Below are 23,992 nucleotides of genomic sequence, written 5' to 3'. Positions count from 1 at the left end.
CTCTATCATGGGATAAAGAAAAAGAAAAGAAAATGAAATTCAGGCCCTGGCAAGTTTTCTTGAACCACGTAAACACAAATCGAGGTTTGCATATCCTACTGCAGTGATTCTTGCCAGTTATTCTGCACATCTCTGCATATGTGAGAGCAATGACTCATGAAGAGATATCTACTTAGTGTCAGCTGTGCAACAAGCACTGGACCCAGAAGTGCTGTGAGTAGCTGTGGCATTCCATCCCTTAACGACTTGTCCCACACCACAAAACACCACCATGGCTCTCTGGAACCAGCACCAATTCTAAACTAGAAATTGGCTTGAAGCTTTGTCAATGCCTCTCTCCTCAGAAATGGTAGGCCAACATCTCAACCACTGCTCTCTGCTCCAACTTCAACTAAGCTTTCCCACCTATTTAGGAGGCAAATAGGTAACCTTTCCATGAGTCCTGCATTGAGGGGAAAAGACCATTTCTATAACCATATGTTTCAGAGAAGTTATAATTCTAAAGCATGCCCTCCTTACATAAGTCTCTAATAATGCTCAACCTAAACAGAAGATTACAGAGCTGAGCGGTCCAGAAAGTTGACTAGCCATGGTGGTTGAAGAGAGGGGTAAGACACTTGAGCATCCAGTCTTTTCTTCTAGGTCTCCTGAAGACTATATAGAAACAATATGCAAAAGCCTGGTAGGGGTACCTACTTTTAATCTCAGCATTCTGGAGGCAGAGGTAGGCAGATCTCTGAGTTTCAGGCCAGAATGTTCTACAGCGTGAGTTCTAGGATAGTGAAAGCTACACAAATAAACTTGCTGTAGGAAAACAAGAAGGAAGAGGAGGAGGAGGAGGAGGAGGGGGAGGAGGAGAAGAAGAAGAAGAAGATGAAGAAGAAGAAGAAGAAGAAGAAGAAGAAGAAGAAGAAGAAGAAGAAGAAGAAGAAGAAGAGGAGGAGGAGGAGGAGGAGGAGGAGGAGGAGGAGGAGGAGGAGGAGGAGGAAGAAGAAGAAGAAGAGGAGGAAGAGGAGGAAGAGGAGAAGGAGGAAAATAATACAGAAACAATTCTTGCCAAATGCAGAGAGAAATCTCTCTGCCTTCCAGAAGTCTTTGCAACAAGGATCTTATGAAGGCACCAACTTGAAGGACAGGACAGTTTTGTTGGTAGACATTTTCACTTTTTGGTGGTTGTGTAAAAGATCCACTCCTGCCTTCAAAAACAGAGAAATATCACCTGAAAGTATTTAGCACAAGCTTGTTTGGCAAGGCTGTTGACAGGTTAGTATGTGCATGTTTTCCTCTCATGTACTTAGTTTCAAACTTATAAATTAGTGTTAAGTTTCCACTTTGACACCCATAGGAGCAAGTGTTAGCTCACCAAAGTTAAGAAGACACTGATGATTTTTTTTTTTTAATTTTAATGACACCTATTCAAGAATCATAGAAATTAAGATGAAGGGAAAGAGAGAACCAAGGTACATAAAGTAGGATTTCTTTGCAATAGTTACTTTGCAATACTGTTCATATGATGTCCTATTTCTATGACCTGGGCCATAATATGGCCATATTGAAGACTATAGCTGACAAGCTCATTGTTACAATCTAATACAAAACAATGAAGTCAGGAACTCCTGGGCCTCTTTTCTTGCATGCTTACAAGTGTAAAAGGCCTCACTCGGGTACTTTGAATGACTTCTTCAGAAGGATGCTGGCATGTGTGTGTTATAAAATGAGAGCAGGTAGGAGAAAAAGGGAAACAACCATGTTCGCTCATCTGAAAATTTCCCCAAAGAGTTGGTTGAAATTGACTGTCTGAAGCCAAATGCCCACATATATGATTCGTCAAAAACTCCAGAGTTAAGACCCTGATGTGCTAGTCAGTAGAGAGAGGGGCAGCAGTAGCCCTAATGTCATTGTCCCAGAACACTCCATACTTCCTATTTCCAAACTCTCATGGAAACACAGTCACCCCAAATGAAAGTTATGAAATTCCCAACCTGCTGTATATTTCATTCCAAACAATTCATTGAACATTTCCAGAGAGACTCATCCTTCCCAGAAGAGAGAAGAGTTGCTGAAAACTTAGTTATAAAATTAAATTTGGCAAATGGGAACCAGATAATAGAACATCTGTAAGCCTTTAACCAGATAGTTTAAATCCTGAAGTTTTTCAACCTTTGGCCCCTATATTACATATGTACAAACACATACTACCACTCCTGCCCATCAGCCTAAGTATGAATAGTTCCTTCTGACCAACAACCTGGCTAAATTTGTATCTAAAAAAGATGTTCAAGAACTACATACTTGTCTTTCCAAGTCTTAAACATCATTTCTTGTCTCTGATGGAGTCAAGTTAGTACTTTAAGTGTGTCCTTGCTTTCCCCTCTGGTCATCTGGGTACCCCTGCCTGTCCATTGTTTTGAGTGTTACTTCAGAAAACACTCCCAAGAACTCTGGTGTTGGTTCATCTCTTTTCTTTCTTAATGCACGTGCAAGGTGTTTCATCTACATAGCCGTCTCGCTATAGTGTGAATGGATATGGGAGGTTCACAAGGTGTCCTCTGGTCCCAAGATAGTTCACCATAAGCATCACATCTATGGGCTCACAGGAAGAACTGCTTGAGAGCAGTGGCTCAGCTCCCTGCTGTTAACCCTGCCAAACAGCATCTACTGCCATCAAGAGCTTCTAATGACTATAAGGAGCAAGAGATGTGTGAAGTTCCCCCCTGGGCTACGTTGGTATTGCTTGCTGCCAGGTAAATAAGGGCTGAAGTTTGTACTGCAAAAGAACCTATAATGATGCTTCAGTCGTGGTCATAAATGTGAAATATAAAGTCTACAAAATTGCAACGGAAGACACCAATGTGCTCAATTAAAAATGGATTTATTTTACTTACTTCACTCCTACCCAAATTCATTTATTCAGCACATTTATATTTTTTTTCAGGAGCCAATTTAAGCTTCTAATTTCAATTACATCTGTGACAACAATAATTTTAAAGTAAAATGCATTCCACTATTAACTGAACTTCCACTAAGTGACATTAACTTCAGAGTGTTGACGTTCATAGTGGTTCATTAACACTCTTTATCCACTGTGTATCTTAGTACATGGCTAAGTATGCCCTTTAGTGTCTTGTTTTGTTGCTCTTGTTGTTATTGTATGGCACTTGTGGGACTGTATTAAAAATGTATCCAAACTCTATCAAGCTTCAGTAAGTCAAGCTACAAGCTACATGTGAAAAAACAGGGACATGAATGATCTTAAAGTTGTGACCAAAACTACTCTAGACTGCAAAGTTAATGCTTGCTGCTAATCTTCACCATAATTTGGAAATGTTCAATCAGCTATTCTGTGGTGTGATGTGCTTGCAAGCTAGCCCATCAGTGTGGGGAACTGTCTTTATCTAGATTTTGGTCTTCATGATAGACCCTGGCATCCTCTTTTGTGTGCACGCTCAGTGTGCTACGTGAGGCTATGCAAAAGGCCTTTCTGCACACTCTGAATGGTGCAGTGAACTGGTGTCCACAGTTCTGCTGATTAGAGGATGCTACCTGCACTTTAGTTGTCTGCCAATACAATGGAGATGTCTCCTTTGGTATGCTAAACCCCTGAATATCCAAATAAGCTTCTGAGACCTTTATATTTTATGTATTTTTTTTTCTAGAAATCAGAGCAGACATAAGCCTATTTTTTTACCCTGGAGTTTAATTAGGACATTACAGATTACTGACATATTTACAGTTGAGACACACTCATATCCCTGTCCCCACCCCAACACACACTCACAAAAACACCCTTTTTGATGACGAGAAAAAATCCCCATGGTTGGTACTTTTTCTGTGCAGAGAAAAGGGGGCATTTGGCTGTGCACCATTAGTAATAGCATCTCACTTAAAAGTTCAGTGCAATGGATTCTTCATGTGGATTTGCTTAGTCCACGGCCATGACTTCTAAAACAGAAAGGGTGGAGAGAAAGTGCATCTTGCAGACATTGGAGGTAGGAGAAATGAGGCATCTCACAACTGCAGCTGGGGCGGGAGCACTGAGCATCATGTAGCTGCTAAGGATGTATTGGGCTTTATCTTTGCACAGTCCTTTTATACTGCCAGCTTTTCAAAAATGATTAAGGATATTCTAAAAGCACTCTCCCCACAGAACGACATTGCCTAACCATTCGGTTCCCCTCAGCAACTGTGACTGATGGTCTTTCCATTGGTCATTACTTGCTAAAATGAGGCTTGGGACTACCTGTCTATTTCATTTGCCCATGTTCATTTTTGCTTCCTTGTGGACAACTGAGAATTGCTGTGGCTTTTTTTTGTGTGTGTTTGTGTGTCTGTGTGTGTGTGTGTGTGTGTGTGTGTGTGTGTGTGTGCATGTAGTGGAAATATCACCATATTCCTGTCATTTGTGGCTCAGGATTGCTTAGGTTCATGAGCTCTGTTCTCATACACATATGAGCCACATGTCTACCTGGCTTATCAGGGATGTGAGCATGACCTGTGTCTTACTAGTGAGTCCATATTCCTTGTCAAAGTAAAGTCTAGGGGTTGTCTGCTGTGATGATTTCCATGCATTTTTCATCCCCCCTAGAAAGTGTGATGAATGGGAACTGTCCTGTAATTCCTGTTAATATATTGTTGATGTCAGATGTGACGTGATACCATTGGCTGTCCAAATGTACAACTACTTAATGGTGTTCGTAGAACTGAAATGTCGTAAATGTTGCATGAAGTATGTTCTAAAAATAGATTTGTTTTCTATTTTTCAACTCCTCAGAATTGAGGGTTCATGGGCCAATAAGTGCAATATTTAATGACTTACTCAGTGTATATAAATTAGTGTGTGAGTGACTTATGAGGAATGTATGAGATGCTTTAATAGCCGTGTGCTTATTCAAATGATTTCTTGTAGCAGTATTTGTCTAGTAGTGCAATTTATACAGTAAACATTTTACTGGCATCATGGGAAACTCCTCTGTGCCTACTTAAAAATACCTTTTTGTTTTCCATTTATAAATCAAACATTTAGTATCTGAAAACACATGTCCATTTTGCATTTTAGAATTGTGGGGTTTGTGTCTGAGAAAGAATGACTGTGAGTTTGTTTTATAAAAGTATTCACTTCTATAGTTCAGAATTGTCCCTAATATTCTTACAAGAGTGTATTAAGCAGCTAATTTAGATACCTAAGAAAAATATGCATATCCAGAAGTCATCTTTTCTCCTCAGAAAAGTTGATCATGTGTTCTGTCTTTGGAGACTCTCCACTCTTGTACTGCATGTATGTCTTATTGATATTTCATTTTGTTCGGTGTTTGCAAGCTCAACAATGTCAGCCGTGGGATCTCTTAGCATTATTGATGTCTTTTTAGTTTGTGGATAATGTTATACCCACTTTCAACTCTCAATTGTCCACACTGCTGTTAGAAAAGAAAGAAAAACCAGTAAAAACCCTCAATCCATTTTGAAATGCTAATACAAACACACACACACACACACATACACACACAATGCTCTGAACTGTACTTACTGTCCTGGAATAGCACAAGGTTGTGGCCCAGTCTATTAGTTGGACTATCAAAAGTAAAATATATTTCTGGATATGAAAGTTAAGCTGAATATCCACTGTTATCTCCAGTTTGCTGTGTCCATTATTAAGGTAAAGCCTCCTTTTTCATATTGTCCTCATCTTTTCATGTACTTAGCAAGCCATTATTCCTTTAGGAAGTAGGAGTGACTGAAATTAATGGAGTGCAGTTGGTTCTAGGTGTCGTTCTACCCTTACACAGTAAACATCTGTTCTCTCTATGGCACCGGACCAGAGACTGAAATATGAAGAGTGCCAATCATATTAAGTGATGTTGGGTTATATGGGCAATATGTGACCCAAATGTAACCATGCCAGACTGTAAATTGTATACATCTCTCAAAATCCACTGAAGAAGCGGAGTGAAAATGATAGCTCAAAGACAGAGATAGCAAAGACTTAGTGCCAAATTAAAAGGGAAATAAAAGCAGAAGCAGGTAGCTGATCACAGAATAATAGCTTAAGAGTACAGTCAAATGTTTCATTTGTTGTCAAGTGGTCGCTAATCGTCATGTGTTCCCCATTGCACCAACCTAGCATGGAAGGGCTGTGGCCAAAGGAGGTAGTCTGATCGAAATGATAGATTATGGCAGATACCGGAGCAAAAAGAATGTGAGGCTTATAAGAACTAGAAGGGTCAAGGTTGGCTCCTATGTAGGGGTCAGGCATGATCCCAGGAAGAACTGAATAGTGAGAAGACTGTGTCAAGCACACAAATGCAAAAGGCCCCAGGGTGTTCTCTGTGAATGCAAGGAAAAGCAAGAGAATTAGAAACTATGGAGACTGAAACCCACAAATTGCCCAACTTAGGTCTCTGTATTCCGATCTACCCGGAGAAGGAAAGCTGCTCCATCATTCATTGTATTCCCCTGAACTGAGTGGCCTCAGCTCAGCCACAAAACATGGACTGCTTTTAAGCAGTTAATTTAGACTTTTGCCAGTAAACCCAACCACAAGACATTGCCTAATCCAACATCACCAGGCAGATCTGTACTCAGATTTCTCTGTAGCTCTGGGTTTTGTTTAATGGCATTGGACAATGCACAAAGAAAGACTCTACATTGTGCCGGGGTACTTTGGGCTCCTTTTTGGGGATGGCACTGTGGAACTCTTCTTGAGATAATATTTAATGCTTTCTTATCGTGATTGTGATGTTTAGTTGAAAACTACTGCTGCATAGCAAGTATTGTGACTCTTCCTGTGTCCACGGAAGCTCTTATCTGAGTTTAAAGCTATAAAGCGTATTCACATTGTGAAATTATTATTATTATTATTATTATTATTATTATTATTATTGAATTTAATTGTGTACAAATGGTATGTGCTCTGTTAGGTATTTAGTTTGTGTGTGAATTCTGTATGGAAAGTGGTTTTGTTCTCCAAGTTTATCTTGTTTTATTTTTTTTGAAGATTACAATAAATATCTAAGAGACTATATTCCTGAAATTCTCTGTCTTAGTCTAATGAATTTTATCTTTTGATGTACAGTGTATTATGTTTGGTTTAGGGTGTCTGTCTTTACTTCTTATAACATTTAATACTCCTTATTAGAAGTCCCACATATAACACTGAATCTAAACTGGGGGCAAAAGAATGAATATGTATTTATTTAGGGCTATTCATATCCAATGTATGAATATGGACCTAAGTACAGGAGTGAGTTCTAATAATTATAATAACTCAAGGTAGATAACACTTTCTCCAACTTATTTGTTTTTGAGTTTCCACGGCCCATATACTATATACTATGTACCATGTACTATGTACTATATACTACAATAGGATAAAGACCTGCCAAGGCAAAAACTCACCTCTGCTATCTGAAGACCATGCGCTCCTATACCAGAAGCCTGAAGATCTCGTGACAATTTTAACAATTGTTGCTACAGTCTACAGGATGGCATGCGCATGGGATGTATTCTATTTTGCTCCTCCTACCGTACAAAAAAAAACGTGACCAAAAGCAGTTTGTAAGGGAAAAATTTATTTCAGTCTATAGCTTAGAGCCCACCATAACAGTAATCAAGACAGAAATTCAAGGAATGAACCAGGCAAAGCCAGGAAGGGATGCTGCTTCCTGGCTTGCTCTCACGGCTTGCTCTCATGGCTTGCTCAGCCTGCTTTCTTCTACAACCATCTGCTCCAGACCATCTTGCCCAGGTGTGGCATGAGCCTCAGTGAGGTCGGCCTTTCATTAATCAAGAAAACGCACTGCAGACTTGCATACATACGTTCTGGTGGAGGCATTTCTCAACAGGTTCTTTTTCCTGGGTAACTCTAGTTTGTATCAAGTTTACCAAAAACTGGCTAGGACGGGATACAAGAGTAAAGCACACATCATCCGATCTCCATAAGGGCAACGGTAAATGGACATCATCTGATCCCAAAACGTTTCAGACATTCAGAATGCTCCTTAATTGTGAGCCTCGGGCATGACACAATTGTTGGTACTACTTTATCCATAGCCCAGCAAATGCATCAGTGATGCCTAGATTGCTTAGGGATTGTGTGCCATCAGCTGGAGTTAGTTAGTCCTATAGATCTTCCAACCAGGCCTCTCAGGGCCATTTGCAGGGCTTCTGCACTGAAAATCATTTGAATGGGTCACAGGAAGATCCACAAGGTCAAATTGACATCCTGTGCCGAACTGAGTGTGGGAGGGACAAACAAAGGTAACAAACAAAGGTAGGTAAGGCATGTAGCATAGGAGAAATTAAAAGGAAGAATAATAAGAATAAATTGAGGGATTTGCAGCTATATATTCAATCAAATTTTACAAGATTCCTTCCCCTGTAAATTTTTTGTCATTTATGAAAATATATATGGTGGAATTCAGTCCCTCAATGGGCTCATGCAATTGTACGAAGAATATGCTCAATATGAATATCTTACCATAGTTTGTAAACTTAATATTCCCTAATATAAATGCATAATAGAAATTTAAATGAACTTCAGAAAACCTCATGTCAGGAGGATTTACAAGGATTCCCTTTGAAATATTGTAAAATATTTCCTTTTAGACGCTAATCCAGTGGTTCTCCACCTGTAGGTTGCAACACCTTTGGGGGTCAAATGACCCTTTCACGGGGGCCACATGTCAGAGAGTTTACATTATGATTAACCACAGTAGCAAAATTATACTTATGAAGTAACGACAAAAATAATTTATGGTTGGGTGTCACCACAACATTTGAAACTTTATTAAAGGGTCACAGCATTAAGAAAGTTGAGAACCACTGCTCTACTTCCCTATGTGCCAAAAAACTGATACAAACTCTAATAACAGTAAGAACCCAGAAGGACTGCATGTTTCTGGATCATTCTGACCTTTTATTAAACTGAATACAACTGGTTTTAGCAGTGATCCATCTTTACCCTCAAGCCCAGTAATGCCATCCTGGTCTTGACTTTGCTTTAGAAAATCAAGTTATTGCTACATGTTACTTTCTCAATCATACACAGACACAAGGTGTGAAATTGAATAAGTTTATCCCCTACACAGGTACTCACTCATTCTCTCCTTTGTTTGCTATTGGACTGGAAAAGGACATCTTAAATAAATGCCATGAGTGAACTTTGGCCCTTGAGCTCTTCTGGAGGATGCTCTGCCACTTTAACTTCTTACCCCTTAAGCAGGTAATCCAAGGACTCCTTAGTTGACAGAGACAAACTCTAATCTCTTCTCCCTAACCTATTGTCTTAGTTAGGGTTTATATTTCTGTGACTAAACACCATGACCAAGATAATTCTTACAAAGGAAAATATTTAACTGGGACTGGCTTACAGTTTCAGAGGTTTGGTTAGGTTAGCGTCCTGGGTGAAAATCATGGTAGCATGCAGCCAGACATGGTGCTGGGAGAGTCAAGAATTCTAAATCTTGATCAGCAGGCAGCAAAAGACTGTCCCACTGGAGATGGCTTGAACATATATGAGGCCCCAAAGTCTGTTCCAACAGTGACACATTTTCAATAAGGCCACACCTCCCAATAGTGCCAATTCCTATGGGTCAAGCACTCAAACACATGAGTCTATTGGGGGCCATATCTACTCAAACTACCACACCTATTGGTTACTTTTTATTTCCTACCTCTAACCCCCATCTATTTGTTATTCCTTAAGTCCCCAAGAGCTATAGTGTCTTACCTGTATATTAATTCTATTCAAGCAATTTTATCCTCCATTTTAAGGTTCTCCTTGCCAGGGGCCAGCCCCACCGTGGAGTGTTTCTTCTTTCTTGTCTGTTCTTCTTGAGGCAGTGGAGGGAGGGGGGAGAGCGTAGGCAGAGGGTAAGACTTTGTATTATGATTCTGGGGTAAGACTTTGTCTTAAGAGAAATTTAGGGTTGCTGTATCATAAAATGTTTACTTATCTACGTCTAAGTTACTACATTATTGTAGCTGACCTGTCTTCTGTGATCCTCTAAGGCTTTTTTCTGTTCTGTCCCATGGTAAGGAGAAGCCTGCCTGCTCCTTCTGCTCTCTGCAGCATCTTCTTTTTTCCTATTTCCCTCTGCATTATGCACATTGCTCTCTTAGTATTTTATGTTACCTATAGTTTCTAAGTTATTTCACTCTGCATTCTTCTTCTAATCTAAGAAGAGTTCTGTCTAAAAACTTCTCCTCACTTCTTGCCCCAGTTCTGACTCTTCTCTTTGTCCTCAGCCCTTATGCATCTTTCAGAATACATTATCACATGTTAAAAAGTTCATCAAAAGTTCACACAGAAAATCAATTCATAAATTGAAATAGAAGTTTACAACAGAGAATGTTTACATGCATACCCATTAGGAGTAATTATCTAGCTAAACATCCATCACCTGTCTCAGCTGCACAGGTTCACTGAGGGTTTAAAACCATACATAAGTTATTAGTGAAGTTTGTATAGATAAACCCAGTTGATATTTGATCATCTGTCCTAATACCTATAATACATTGTTAGTTTCCTTTTTATGACCTTTGGTTAATTGTTCTACAACTTTTTGGAATGTGTTCTGAGTAGGAGAAAGTCTGGTTACCATCTAAGAGCAATTAACTGCTGACACTTGGGAGACTGGCAGCGTTCTCGTTGCAGTTTTGACTATCAGAAAATGGCCTAATAGCACTCCAGTTATAAAAGAGCTTAATAATCACAGATATAATTTTGGAAATTGTTATAAGATCATAATATAGTCTTAAGTCATCTATTTGTCTATATAGCATCACTATAAGGCAGTACATCTTCATGGATCTGCAGAGATCTGCTCCAAAAGGGGTGTGCTATTACTTAGTGATTATTATATATGTACAATAATAACAGGAAAAGCATATTAATATCAGGAATCTTTCCTAAAATGAATCCCTTACAGACTTACTTAATAAGGGCTCACCTGTCATAGGTTATATAATAATCCGAAGCAGGCCATTTCAGGATGATCACCTGCTAGTTATTAGCTTCTCCCATTATGGCTCCTGACAACTTCTTCTTAAAGCTGACTTCTGCTGATTAAATGAAAGACAATAGCTATAAAAATATAGATAATGTAAGTATTAGAAGAAAATCTGTATTAATATTGCAAAGCAATATCCTCCTAAATAGAGATTATAATCTAACTTGATAGTGTCAATGGGATGTTAAACAGAAACTCCAGTATTCATGATGATAACCAAAGCTTTCCAAATGGAGATAATGAGATTAACAGGAGTGTTTCAAATGCGAGAAGAGCTGCCTGGGAAATAAGGTACACTATACTTGTCAGTGACTAAGAAAGGGAGACTCGAAAGGGAATGGTGCTCTGATTGGAATGTAGCTTTCTCCTCCTAAACTCATGCTGAAATCCAATCAATGTTCATTGTGACATGCTAACTGGATAGAAACCTAACCTAGTATCTTTAGAGATGGACATTTTGAGGTGACTATGGCTAAATAAAGGCAGTAATGTATAGCTCATGGTCGAATACTAGTGGCTTTATGAAAAGAGATGAAAGATGTATGAGTTCCCTGCTTCTTGACATTTGATGATTTTTGTCATCCTGGGACTCTGGCAATAAACAACCATCAGACATGGGTTCTCAATGGCAAACTAAAATGCACCTCCTTATAACTAGCCCTGTCTTTGGTATTGTCCCATTAGCAACAGAAAAATAGGCTGAGACAAAGGACCAAAGAGATGGATGGGGACTCAAGTAGAGTGGTACAAGAGAAACCAAGAGATGTGAAAGTTTTGAGGATTGTCAAAATTTCTCCATGGTCAAAGATTTTCACTACTAAGCCTGATGATCTAAGTTCAACTCCTGTAATCTGTGAGAAAGGAGAGAACCAACTGGGACCAGCTGTCCTCTGACTTTCATTTGCATGATATGGCATGTACCCCATGCCCCCTCCCACACACAAACACACACAATATACAAAAAAGAAAAAAATAAACAGGAGAGGTAAAAGCTTTGTGAAGGGAGTGATCTACATTTTCATTTAATAAAAAGTGAAAACAAACTTACCAGTCAGGTAGGCATGGTGTGCACACCTTAAGTCTCAGCGCTCTGGAGGCAGAGCCATGGAGATCTCTGTGAGTTTAAGGCTAGGCTGGTCTACATAGCAAGTCCCATGCTACACACTAAAGTTCTGGTTTTAACAAAAAGAAAAAGCCAATCAACATGACAAGAGCAGTGTTACGATAAGGTAGGTAGGGGGAGACAGGCTGCTTAAGATGGGAACGTAGATGGACTGAGAGAGTCACTATACTACTTGGAATGGATATTAAATGACCCCGAGAAATCTACATGTCAGTAGCTTGGTCCCAGCTGGTCAGTCTGTTAAGAGGGAATAGAGTTAGGGCTAGTAGAAACGGGTTATGTAAGTGATGCTGGCCTTGAAGGGGATTTGGGGATCCCAGCCTCTCCTCAGTCTCTGCTTCCCTTTGTTGTAAGGTGAGCTACTTTCCACTGCCTCAGGCTCCATTGTTTCAGACCCAAAGCTCTTGTGCCAAGCAACCATAGCCCAAAGTGTAGAAATTGGGAGCCCAAACAAATCTTGAAAGTTTGTATTTCTCTGGCATTTTGTCATGGTGATGGTAAGCTGATGAGCACATTTGGGTTTTTTGTTTGTTTTGTTTCATTTTGTTTTTCAGGTGGTTTGAAAGAAAAGTAAAAGAGAGGCAAATTGATTGAAAATAAGACAAGAGATTTACTGTCAAATGAAAGTCTTATATTTCATTATATGCTAAAGAAAAGGTCAATAAAAGAATTAAATAAAGATAAAAACAGTGATCTTTTCCACCTAAGCCTTGCCCTCCCATTCCTCTTCCTGCCTCCTCCACTTCCTTGCTGCATAACAAACAATTTCTATGCAACTATTTCAAGCTAATTGATTTGCGTTTCTTTGCCTCTTTTTCTTTCACCAATGCATTTGGCACACAGACACTTTAACCACTATTAACAGTGAAACTACCGCTTCCCTTTTTGAGGTTTTATACTCTAGATATTAAAATTACAAGTTTTTTTAATAATTTACAATCCAACCCAGAAAAGAAATAGCTCATCTCCACAATGATGCTATATACAGCTAATTCACTAGAAGTCAGGAAGTAGGTTCATCAGTCAGATGAAGGGCAAACCTAAAACCTGAGGCTGGCCAATCATGTTTCTGAAGAGTCGGCAGCTGCTGCTTTATGCCCCCAGCCCCACCTCACTGGACTCCACCAGGTGCGATGCAGTCCCCGTGGCCTTTCAAGCACTATAGAGCAAGTATCATTAGCATATCCTTCAGCATCTTTTTGCCCTTGCCTCTATATATAGAACAGAAAGTCAAACAACAAGAGTCACCTAATGAAACAAGCCAAAATTAAAAGGACAGTGAAAAGAAAACTTTGGAGGAAAGAGTAATGTTAACGGTGGAAATTGTGGAGACTAATACAATTGATACAGTCATGACAAGAAAAAATAAGGCATCCACAAAAGGCAAGCTAAATGGAAAAGTCCATTTTGCCTTGGAAGGTGAGAAGGGAGAGGGTATTTCTTTTCTTTTTTATGATTTATTTACTTTTATTTGATATGCATTGATACACACATATATGTATACACACACACATCTATATCTATATCTATATCTATATATAGATATATAGATATCTATATATATATATATAGATAGATAGATAGATATAGATATATACACACACATATGTCTGTGTAAGAGTGTCAGATCCCCCAGAACTGGAGTTACAGACAGTTGTAACCTGCCATGTGGGTGCTGGGAATTGAACGTAGGTCTTCTGAAAGGACAGCCAATGATATTAACCTCTGAGCCATCATCTCTCCAGACCCTGGAGTCATTTCATTGTGATAAAAATATGAGAGATGAACAAGAAGTCAAAAATATGTCTTTCAAAGGATATTGGTAGAGGCACTTATGGGCAGGTATGATAACCTTAGTCCCATCACTAGACCCCCTAAGGTATCAGGAAAGAACCAGTTCCTGAGCATTGTCCTCCGAAATAACTTACATCCTACATCACTCTCTCTCTCTCTCTCTCTCTCTCTCTCTCTCTCTCTCTCTCTCTCTCTCTCACACACACACACACACACACACACACACACACACACCATTGAATGAATGAATGAATGAATATTTCAGAGGATGGAAAAATGCATTTTAAAAATATGCCTTAGATTTGGGTGCCATGGATTCAAATCACAGAACTGACATGGTTTTAATTAAAATACTGTTAAGATTTTTGTATATGAAAAAACTGAATAAAATATGGAGAAGATATTTACAATATTTCTGCTCTTCTCTCTGGTTTCAAATACAGTCACTCTTGAGGCATCTTTCCATTTTTTTTTTTTTGCACATTTCCATGTATACTCTCCCAATATTACTGATGTTCTGTAAGAACATTTCCATTTCTCTAAGGACCAGAAGTGTTTCTCTTATATGACTGACAAATTGAGTGCACAAGAAAGTACTGCAGAGATCATACAACTTAAACAGTACAGGTCTAGGTGGGGTTTTTTTTCTAGCCCTCTTGGGCTAGAAATAGACTCTTCCAAGGACTTTGTGATATTAAAAAGGGTAACAATTCATTGAGATTCATGATCCCTCATTTCCATTTGATCTTCAGGTCAAGGCTATAAATAAAATGATTTTAGTCCAAAGGATGCTAACTTTGGATTTAAAATGTAAATTGTTTAATATTATGACCATCCCAAAGTCACTCCATGATCTGACAGCTCAAACCAAGTACAGTTAAATGGTGTCTCCTGTCATTTCTTCTGGGGTCTCAGAGCCTATAATTTCTTTCAACTTACTTGGTGGTGAGTAGAGTTTGAAATTGTTTTTGTGTCAGACATATATGCTGATGCTTTGTCATCCTTACGGTCTCCTTCCATAGGTAGGAAGCTTAGCCATTGGTCAGGATGGCCACTGTAGGGATAATAATGACCCAACCTGCACTATTCTAAACGACTCCCTCTATCTACTTGGATCAACTATATTAGAGTCTCTAAGTATGAGAAGTAGTTTTAAAATCTTATCAGGTCTTGGTTTTACATTGCTGCAAAAAATATAACAGCAAAGCATAGTTAAAAACATTTAAAATTCTTATTTATTGTGTGCATACACAGTCAAAAAATCAATAGATAAATATTAGTTGTAGGAGGATTTTAATTTCTTGTGAAATGAATAGCGTGCTCCAGCTCTCTGCTTCCTGTCAAGCAGAGACTAGTCTTCTCTCCTATAGAATCTCTGCACCATTGCTCACACACTCCACATCACTACAGGCCTCTCTCCAGGTCTTTGGTCCTGAGATGTCAGAGTCTAGGGCAGCACCATACTTGGACCCACAAAGCCTTCCTCTTAGGTCACACACTGTCTGCATTTCACTTCTGACTTCTGCCACTTGTAAGAACTCATACATTTACTTAATAATCTAAAACAATCTTCTGACATATTTTACTGTAGTTTGAGGTCCATATCTGAATTGCGTTTGTCTTACAATGGATGCAACATTTTATAGGAAACATCGCTGAAGGCATTATCATCGCATATACCACACACCTTAAAATAGTCATGGCTGAGTGCAGAATGAACTTATCACATAGAAAGTAATGAGTATATGGGAAACACAAATTGGACTTGGTGGTTTTGGTTTGATTTGGTTTTTGAGGGGCACAAGGGTGAGAGAGTGGACCTGGGAGGAGTGAGAAGCAAGTGTGATCATGGTGCATTGTATGAAATTACCAAATAATTAATAAAAATGATATGTTGAGGGAAAATTATGTCATTCTCATAATTAAATCAAGCCAATATAACAGCATGCATCATAGGTACTCTCTTCTTTCCTCACCACTCATGCTAGTGAAGCCAGTGGCCAGGCATACAAGGAGACATGAGTTCTCTGGAGGAAATCTTCTTACACACGACCACCATCAAAGGGATGAGTTTACAAGTAGAGTAGAATTGTTGTGATAACTGCAGATGCAGTCCATATCCTGATTGTATCCATGTTAAGAGACCTTAAGCCTGAAATCTTTAACAAAGTAACCACTAGATTCCTAGCCTAAAGAAACTGTGAAATAAAGCTTGCCATTTAAAACCCGAAACATTGTAGAGTCATTCATTGTACAATGATACGTGGCTATTATCTATTATGATAGTGACTCCTACCTCTTTCCTCATTATCTGTACAAAGCAATATATGACTGGGTGTTCTCTCATTGTGAGCATTATAAACATACTTGTTAAAGTATAGGACACTAGGCTTGAGACAGCTTACTAAATAAAGCACAAGTCTGATGACATGAAACCTATGTAAATGTGGAAGGAAGGTCTGTAAGTTGTCCTCTAAACTCCATAAAGTGAGCAACAACTTGCATACCAGAGCACATGCATGTTCTACACCCACCATGTGTACTAGCAAGAAATAAAACATTAAATAACAATAAATAATTTTTAAATTAAAATATGGATATATTTAGATGCAACAAAAGTATCTATATGCCATTATCTACATTTTATTCAGTAAGTACTCCATTTTCAAAATAAAGAGGGAAACGTGAAAATCTAGGTAAAAGACACCTAATTAGTGTGAACTTTGGGCATATAAACCCTAGATTTCAGAAAATTGACTTATGCCAGTTGTGTAAGGAGAAAAGAACTGAGGGCATAGCCTGATTTAGCACAGCAAGGACAATCGCTCTTCTCTGTTGGTAGTGAGAACAGGGACCTAAGGAAGATCTCTCAGTGTGGCCTTAGAACATTTATTTTAGAATCATCTAGAGTTCGGTAAATTGCAGAGTCCTGTGTCTTCCATGATAAGAACTCCAGGTAGTAAATATGCCATTCCAATATGTATTTTAGATATTTCTTCTTATAAAAGGTTTGGGAGTCGTGGATACAGTGGCTGAGGATGCAGACTTTGAACAAGCCGTGTTTAGGCCTCACTTCTCTTACATAACTCTGAAGCCAGGGAACTGGGCTGCTTTTGGAGATGAATCCCCAGTGCTTAGAGCTCTTCCTGGCACACTGACGCTCAGAAAAGCAGTTTGCACAACAAGTGAGTGTCAAGGAAACTGTTAGAATCACATCCTGAGTCTTTGCTGAACAAAATAAAAGGGTGGACAGTAATTTCTCGTTTGCAGCGTTGTTGGAATAGCCGAGTGAACTGATGTGAATACATGACACGGTTCAGTGCCTGAAACCCAAGCCAGACTCCCACAACAGAGCCCTGGAACCCACTTTTCTATGGTTGTAATACAGAGCCTTCTGACAGCCAAAAGAAATGAAGAAACCACTTTGCCTCAGAGACACCAGAAGTTGGACAATGTGCTCTCAAGGGGCTTGAGAGTGGTGGTTTGAATGAGAATAGGTCCCAGAGCCTCATATAGTTGTACACTTGGTGCCCAGGTGGTGGCGCTGTTTGGAGAGGGCAATGGAACCTTGAGGAAGCATATCCTTGGAGAAATTCTCTTACTGAGTGCAGGCCTTAGAGTTTATGGACTTGCCCCACTTCCAGTTCTCTTTAATTCTGATTCCTGTGCATGAATGAAAGTGTGATCAGCCAGCTCCTGCCTTCTTTGTTTCCCCGCCTACCGTCATGCCTTAACCTGTGTCATGGACTCTATGCTCTGGAATCCTAAGCTAAAATTGACCCTCATTTCTTTTCATTGCTTTTGGTCATGGCATTTTACCACAGCAACATAAAATAACTAATACACTGGGACTATCAGTCTTAGCTGAGGATGCCTCTTCAGTATTTACGGGAAAGCTGTTTTACTTTATAAAGTCCAAATGTTAAAGTGCGGCTTTGAGTGTGACGTCAGGAAACATTGGATATGCATTGTCTGTCATCCCCCTCACCCTTTCCTTTCTTTTCCCTAAATAAGGCATTTTGACATTTCTAGCCAGAGACTTCTAGAATCTAGATGTTGGCTGACTTTATCCATATATGTTGTGTCCAATACGCAGTAGTAATTTTGAAAACACTGTAATAATTTTAAGTAATTCAAGCTAAAAACCTAACTTCTCTAAAAGAAGTTCAGACTTAAAGACATTCCATAGTTGAAAGACTGCAATGGTATTTGGAAAGCTATTTTGCACAGTTTCATGGCTTCTCCAGAATTAAACTGTTAAGGACAATGTCACTTAATTTACCTTAGATTTTAATATACAATATGTTTGTTGTCATTATCACATCACTAAGGAAATTTCAAAATATATTCTTAAGTTGTTTTCCAAACATTCTTGTCTTTAAGAAGTGAAGATGAAGCCACATACCCTTCACTGCAGGCTGCAGGCTACACAACCACCCTTACAACCAAAGGAAGAGGAAGTGGAGCACTGGTGGCCTTCATAGACTAAGTCACAGGAAGCTCCTTGTTTGCTCCCTTCAGGACATCCACTAAGGAACATTAGCTCCTGTGCCCTTTGAAGAGTCCCAAGGCTTCCTGTCAACCAGCATGAGCCCCTCAGGAACAGAGCCTACTTGGCTTGCTCAGTCCGGCCATATCGGCAGCCACCCTGGCTGGAGGGACCTGAGCTTCCCAGATAAGCCACTCCAGATTCCTGAGCCAAAGAAAATGTGAGCTGCCAAAGGTTTGTGGGTTTCAACCGTTATTAACTTTGGACATAAATTTATGAGTTATCTACCTTTTATTCCTGAGACACGTTTTAGTTGATAGGCTTATTTGTTTTAAAGTGTAACAATTAAAATATAGATTGAGCACTTCTATATCAAAATGGTCCATCATCTGAAACTTCTTGAGTTAGCAAGATACTATGAGTGGAAAACTGGACAAGTGACCTTTATCTACGAACCACTGTGAAAACACAGATGGTCATTTGAATGTTTGTGTCAGTACAGCTAAGTATGTCACTTTTCTGCTTGATTGACATAAATACATTACTTTTGCAACTTATTGATCAAAATAAATAAATAAATATCCAACATACTTCCAGTCTCAAGTATTTTTGAATAAGAATACTCAAGCTGTATTGTGACATATTAGTGAAAGGTTATTTAACACTCTTAAGATGACGTAGTGCAGATATGTGTAGAACTGGACCCTTGATAAAGCAAAGGAAGAAAATCTGGGAAAGACTGATTTGACTGCATTAAACTAGAGGTACATCCTGTCTTAGGGTTTTACTGCTGTGAACAAACACCATGACCAAGACAAGTCTTATAAAGGATAACATTTAATTGGGGCTGGCTTATAGGTTCAAGGGTTCAGTCCATTATCATCAAGGCTGGAGCAAGGCATCGTCCAGACAGGCATAGTGCAGGCAGAGCTGAAAGTTCTACATCTTCATCTGAAGGTTGCAAGTGGAAGACTCGCTTCCAGGCAGCTAGAATGGGTGTCTTAAATCCCACACCCACAGTGATGTACCCACTCCAACAAGGCCACACCTCCAAACAGTGCCACTCTCTGGGCCAAGCATTTTCAAACCACGACACATTCCCAACCATAGTTGGTAGATTCATTTTCCTGTTGGCCACTGCAACCTTTTTGTTGTTAAGATAAACAATCTACAATCAGCTCAAAAGAAAAGGTGATCGCTAGATGATTTCTAACTGTACCAGAGACATTTAAGTATAATTCATTCCTGGTCAGTTTTAGTAATTAAGTCAAGACTTAGCTCTACAATGGCATGGACAGGTCTGTAATATTTTCTAGTGTAGCAGCAAGGGAACACTGTGTTTATAATGCAGTTGAAATGTATATCCAACTACACACATAGAAAGACAGAAAGGACAGAAAGTATTCATTTTTAGTTTTAGATTTCTTATTCACCCATTGTTGTATTGTGATGATTTTTCTCGTCATCTCCCACACTAATGTTTTGTGGGTGGTGGTATTGGGGGGGGGGAGGCTGGTTCAGTGTTTTGGTGATGATGGTGGTACTGGTGACTTGGAGAGAGAACCCAGGACTGTGTTTATGCTCAGCATCAGTAAACTCTACAGTCAGCCTGCAATATTTCTACTGGAAATAGTGTAGTTCTTTTTTCTTAAAAAGATCCCCCCATTTTAGATTTATGTATTTATTTTATGTATATGAGTACACTGTAACTGTCTTCACACATACCAGAAGAGGGCATCGGATCCCATTACAGATGGTTGAGAACCACAATGTCGTTGCCAGGGATTGAACTCAGGACCTCTGGAAAAACATCCAGTGCTCTTAACCCCTGAGCCATTCCTCCAGCCTCTAATATTGTAATTCTTTTAAAATCTAGGTAGTGTAATTTATTGACGTAATCACCTTCTTGTACTTAGGTTGTTTCCAACTTTTAAGTCATCAGTATTGCTGTGCTGAATCTCTCAAAGTCAAAGCTTTGCCTGCCTCTCTCCATTCCCCACCCCTCTCTCTCCCACTACCTCCTCAGTACAGACTACAAAACTGCCTTCCAAAAACACTAGAAGGGCTTAAAAACTCAGTGGCATTTTATTAAGGTTAGCATTATGTTAAGGTTTCCCACCAGCACTGTAGAACTCTTTTAATTGAACCATTTGTTTTTCATGAGATTCTAAAGCATTTGAGAGCATATCTGTCATCTTCACAACTCTCCAGCACCATTTGATTCCTCCCATGCAAACCCTTCTATTGATGATAACTCCTTTTGTAAGGATGCTAAGGCCCCTAGCCAGTAGCACTAGCACCAAATTCCTGTGAGTTGCAGAAAACAATGAAAGAAGTCTCTAGTGATATCTCATTGAGATGCCAGAAGACTGCAAGCCCCTCTCCACCAGGAAAATTATATTTAAAAATCATAGTGAGTCATACAAAAGACAGGAAGCAAAAAAATGCACCACCAATAAAACTTGACTTTGGTGAGCAGGTGGTATTTTCAGGATCATGGTCATTGGACATACCATCGCCCAACTCAACATGGTTATGAAACGCAGTTCAGAGTTCTCTTGAACAGGTTTCTTTGTTGAAGATGTTGAGTCTGAGACAGAGTGTCATAGATAAGTGCATGCATTAGATAGGAACAATATTGAACTTGAACCTTGACTTTGTGATCCAGATTATAGCATTTTGGCTCTGTGATGTTTTTAGAATTATGCAAAACAATGTTGGGAGAATGAGATGATACAGTGCCCAGCATGGTGCCCAGTGAGATGCTCAGTATGTGTTAGGGGGTTTTAATCAGTATTTCCTATAGTGTGGACAAGTCTGAAACAAAGCGTGTGTGTCCCATTTCCACCAGCAGAGGGCAGAGTAAGAATGACGATGACGTTCTGTTTCAAATCTGACTGGGGAAATACACTATCATCTGAATGCAACACTTAAATGCACTTCTTAACCCTTAAATCTTGACAGGGAGTCTGAGAGACTTAAAATTAGAAAAAGAAATGTGAAAATCATGTAAAAATTACTATAACATAATTTGAAAATAATAGAGCTGCTACACACACACACACACACACACACACACACAATGAGGTACACACACACATAGGTAAGCTGGTGCACATAAATATTGTCAAGCTAGGAAACCTTGAAAGGGAAGGTAAACATAAAGTGATCATGAGGATTGTTTTCACTGAAAAAGACTCAGTCATGCCCTCACATTGTGTGTGTGTGTGTGTGTGTGTGTGTGTGTGTGTGTGTCTATGTGTATGTGTGTGTGTTTGTGTATGTGTGTGTGTCTGTCTATGTGTATGTGTGTGTATGTGTATGTGTGCGTGTGTGTGTATACTCAATTACATGTTTTATTTTAAATTATATTTATTTCCTTAGCATGTGTGCATGCATGTGTGTGCACCTGTGTGCATGCACATGTATATATTCATTAGTGTGCATGTCTCTTTATGAATGTGTGTGTGTGTGTGTGTGTGTGTGTACACATACAGAGATCAAAACTCAACTTACAGAAGTCAGTCCTCTTCTCCCAGTATGAGGGTTGAAGAGCAAACTCAATTTTTTAGGTTTGACTGCAAGAGTTCTTACCTGCTGAGGTCCACATACACATACCCCACCCCCACCTCTACCCCTACCCCTGCCTCTGCCTCTGCCCCTGCCCTTGTTGCACCAAGTTAAATATATTCTACAGGATGGTAAGCCATTTTCTTTTCCCCTGGATGCTGTGTAATGGCATAATCACATCAACAGGAGAAGCACAAGTTTGAGTTCTAGTCTGTGCAAAGATGGTATGTATTCTCCCATACAAAGAATCCATCTCCCTCTGCAGAGTTTCATATCAATAGCGAATTATGTACAATTTTGTAAAACCATGTGGTGGCTGACGCCCACTTTGCCCAAGAGTAAATCATAGGTTCAGCTCTGCTCTGGGGCCTTCTGATGTGAAGAAAATAGAAATCGAGCAATTATCTATTAATTTTTTTCTTATTGTCAAATCTGAATTGTGATTGCCAATTCTGGTTTAAGCATAAAGAAAATGGTTGTAGCAAAACCCACTAGTACAACCTGTATGCACATTTGAGTCTTTCTAAGCTCTCATGGTATCCTTTTGGATTTGGAATCACCATGCATGTGGAGGATGTAAACACTGGGTGTTAATATGGCACATATGGCCTTCAGTGGAGCTTTCGATACAACACCTCTTAGGTTTTCTAGTCACGTCTCTCTAACTTGTTCTGCAACCTCAGGAATGTTATATTGCCTCCTGGTTCTTACCTATTCATTAGAAATAAGGCTTTTGAATCCTTTGGCTGAGGCAGACGTTCTGTGAGTTCAAGGACAAGCACACTAGAAAACTCATTTTTCACTCTGTTTACTGTCAATCTCTCTCTTCATGAGTGCTCCAGTGCTGTGAAGCGACACCACAGCCAAGGCAACTCTTACAAAAGAAAACATTTAATTGGAGCTTGCTCACCATTTCAGGGGTTTCACTCATGGTGGGGAGCATGGAGTCACACAGGCAGACATGGTGCTGGAGAAGTACCTGAGAGTTCCACATCAGGATCCTCACGTAATAGGAAGGGAGAGCCTGGCTTGTGCTCTTGAAATTTCAAAGTGACACACCTTCTCCAATAGTCATACCTACCCCAAGTCCAATCATTTAAAGCACATTTGACTGTTTGTATCAAAATATAACTCAAAGTAGTTTTAAATATATGTATTTATAAAGTACAACAAAGGTCTGGCAAGTAAGACAGGCTTCGGGGCTAACTTTTAGAAAGGATTTGTAGGTGAGAGGTTGAGATGGGCACTGCACTGACCACAGCCCTTATTAACCACACTCCTTATTAAACCACCCCTCCCTGTTTTCCTCTTAATGAGACTAATAGTCACTCCCTTTCATCCAATCAAAAGGGAAGCATTCTGTTCTCATAGATACTCTCCAAGATTTGAAATTCTTTACCAGGCATAAAATCCCAGGCTTGCACATTCCTTATCCCCTCCCCACAAATGGCCACTGTTGCCTGTCTATTGATGGTACTCAAATGGTAAGGGAAAGTCAAATGAGAGAAAATGAAGCCGTTGAACGATTCTGAATTCAGAATCTACCTGTGTTACCTATGCACGCTTTTGGCAGAAGCAACCTTGGAACAACCTCAAGACCTAATTTATATCCAAGGAAGAAACAATAAAGTGGCTCCAACCCCAGAAACACCTCTTGATTGACATTCCCTAACCTATAAACCAGCAGCCCAGTGTTCATGGCTCATGAGTTCTCCTGCTTTCAACACCATATATTTTCACTTCCTCTCCTAATTAACACTTTTTGCTTCCTGTTCTAATTGTCTGCCTGTATGTTCTTTTATTAATAAGATCAAGAACCTGGACAGAGAGCGGTCTGACTTCCCTGACAATTTCAGCAGTGGCTCCAGAGTGGCAGCAACTGCAGAACCTTCTGGGCTTTCCTGGCTAACCCACCCATAAATAAGGAGCTGGAAAAATTCCACTGAAGCATCATGTCCAAACAAAATGGCACAAAGTTGAGAAGAAGAGGAGGAGGAGGAGGAGGAGGAG

General features: G+C 39.5%; 1 long non-coding RNA gene across 1 annotated transcript in view; it reads right to left on the bottom strand.

Annotated features, from left to right (window-relative positions):
* Positions 1-10,952: 10,952 nt before the first annotated feature.
* LOC116083584 overlaps positions 10,953-23,992 on the bottom strand; it is a 16,309-nt gene continuing 3,269 nt past the window's right edge. The window contains exons 2-3 of the long non-coding RNA XR_004115781.1: positions 12,055-12,178; positions 10,953-11,058 (exon numbers count right to left, since the gene is read on the bottom strand). This is a non-coding gene — a long non-coding RNA (uncharacterized LOC116083584). The remainder of the gene's footprint in view (positions 11,059-12,054; positions 12,179-23,992) is intronic.

This window comes from Mastomys coucha, unplaced genomic scaffold (assembly GCF_008632895.1).
Source record: "Mastomys coucha isolate ucsf_1 unplaced genomic scaffold, UCSF_Mcou_1 pScaffold8, whole genome shotgun sequence".
Classification (NCBI taxonomy): domain Eukaryota; kingdom Metazoa; phylum Chordata; class Mammalia; order Rodentia; family Muridae; genus Mastomys; species Mastomys coucha.
The sequence above is the reverse complement of the archived record's forward strand: the minus strand, read 5'-3'. Positions and strand labels throughout refer to the sequence as shown.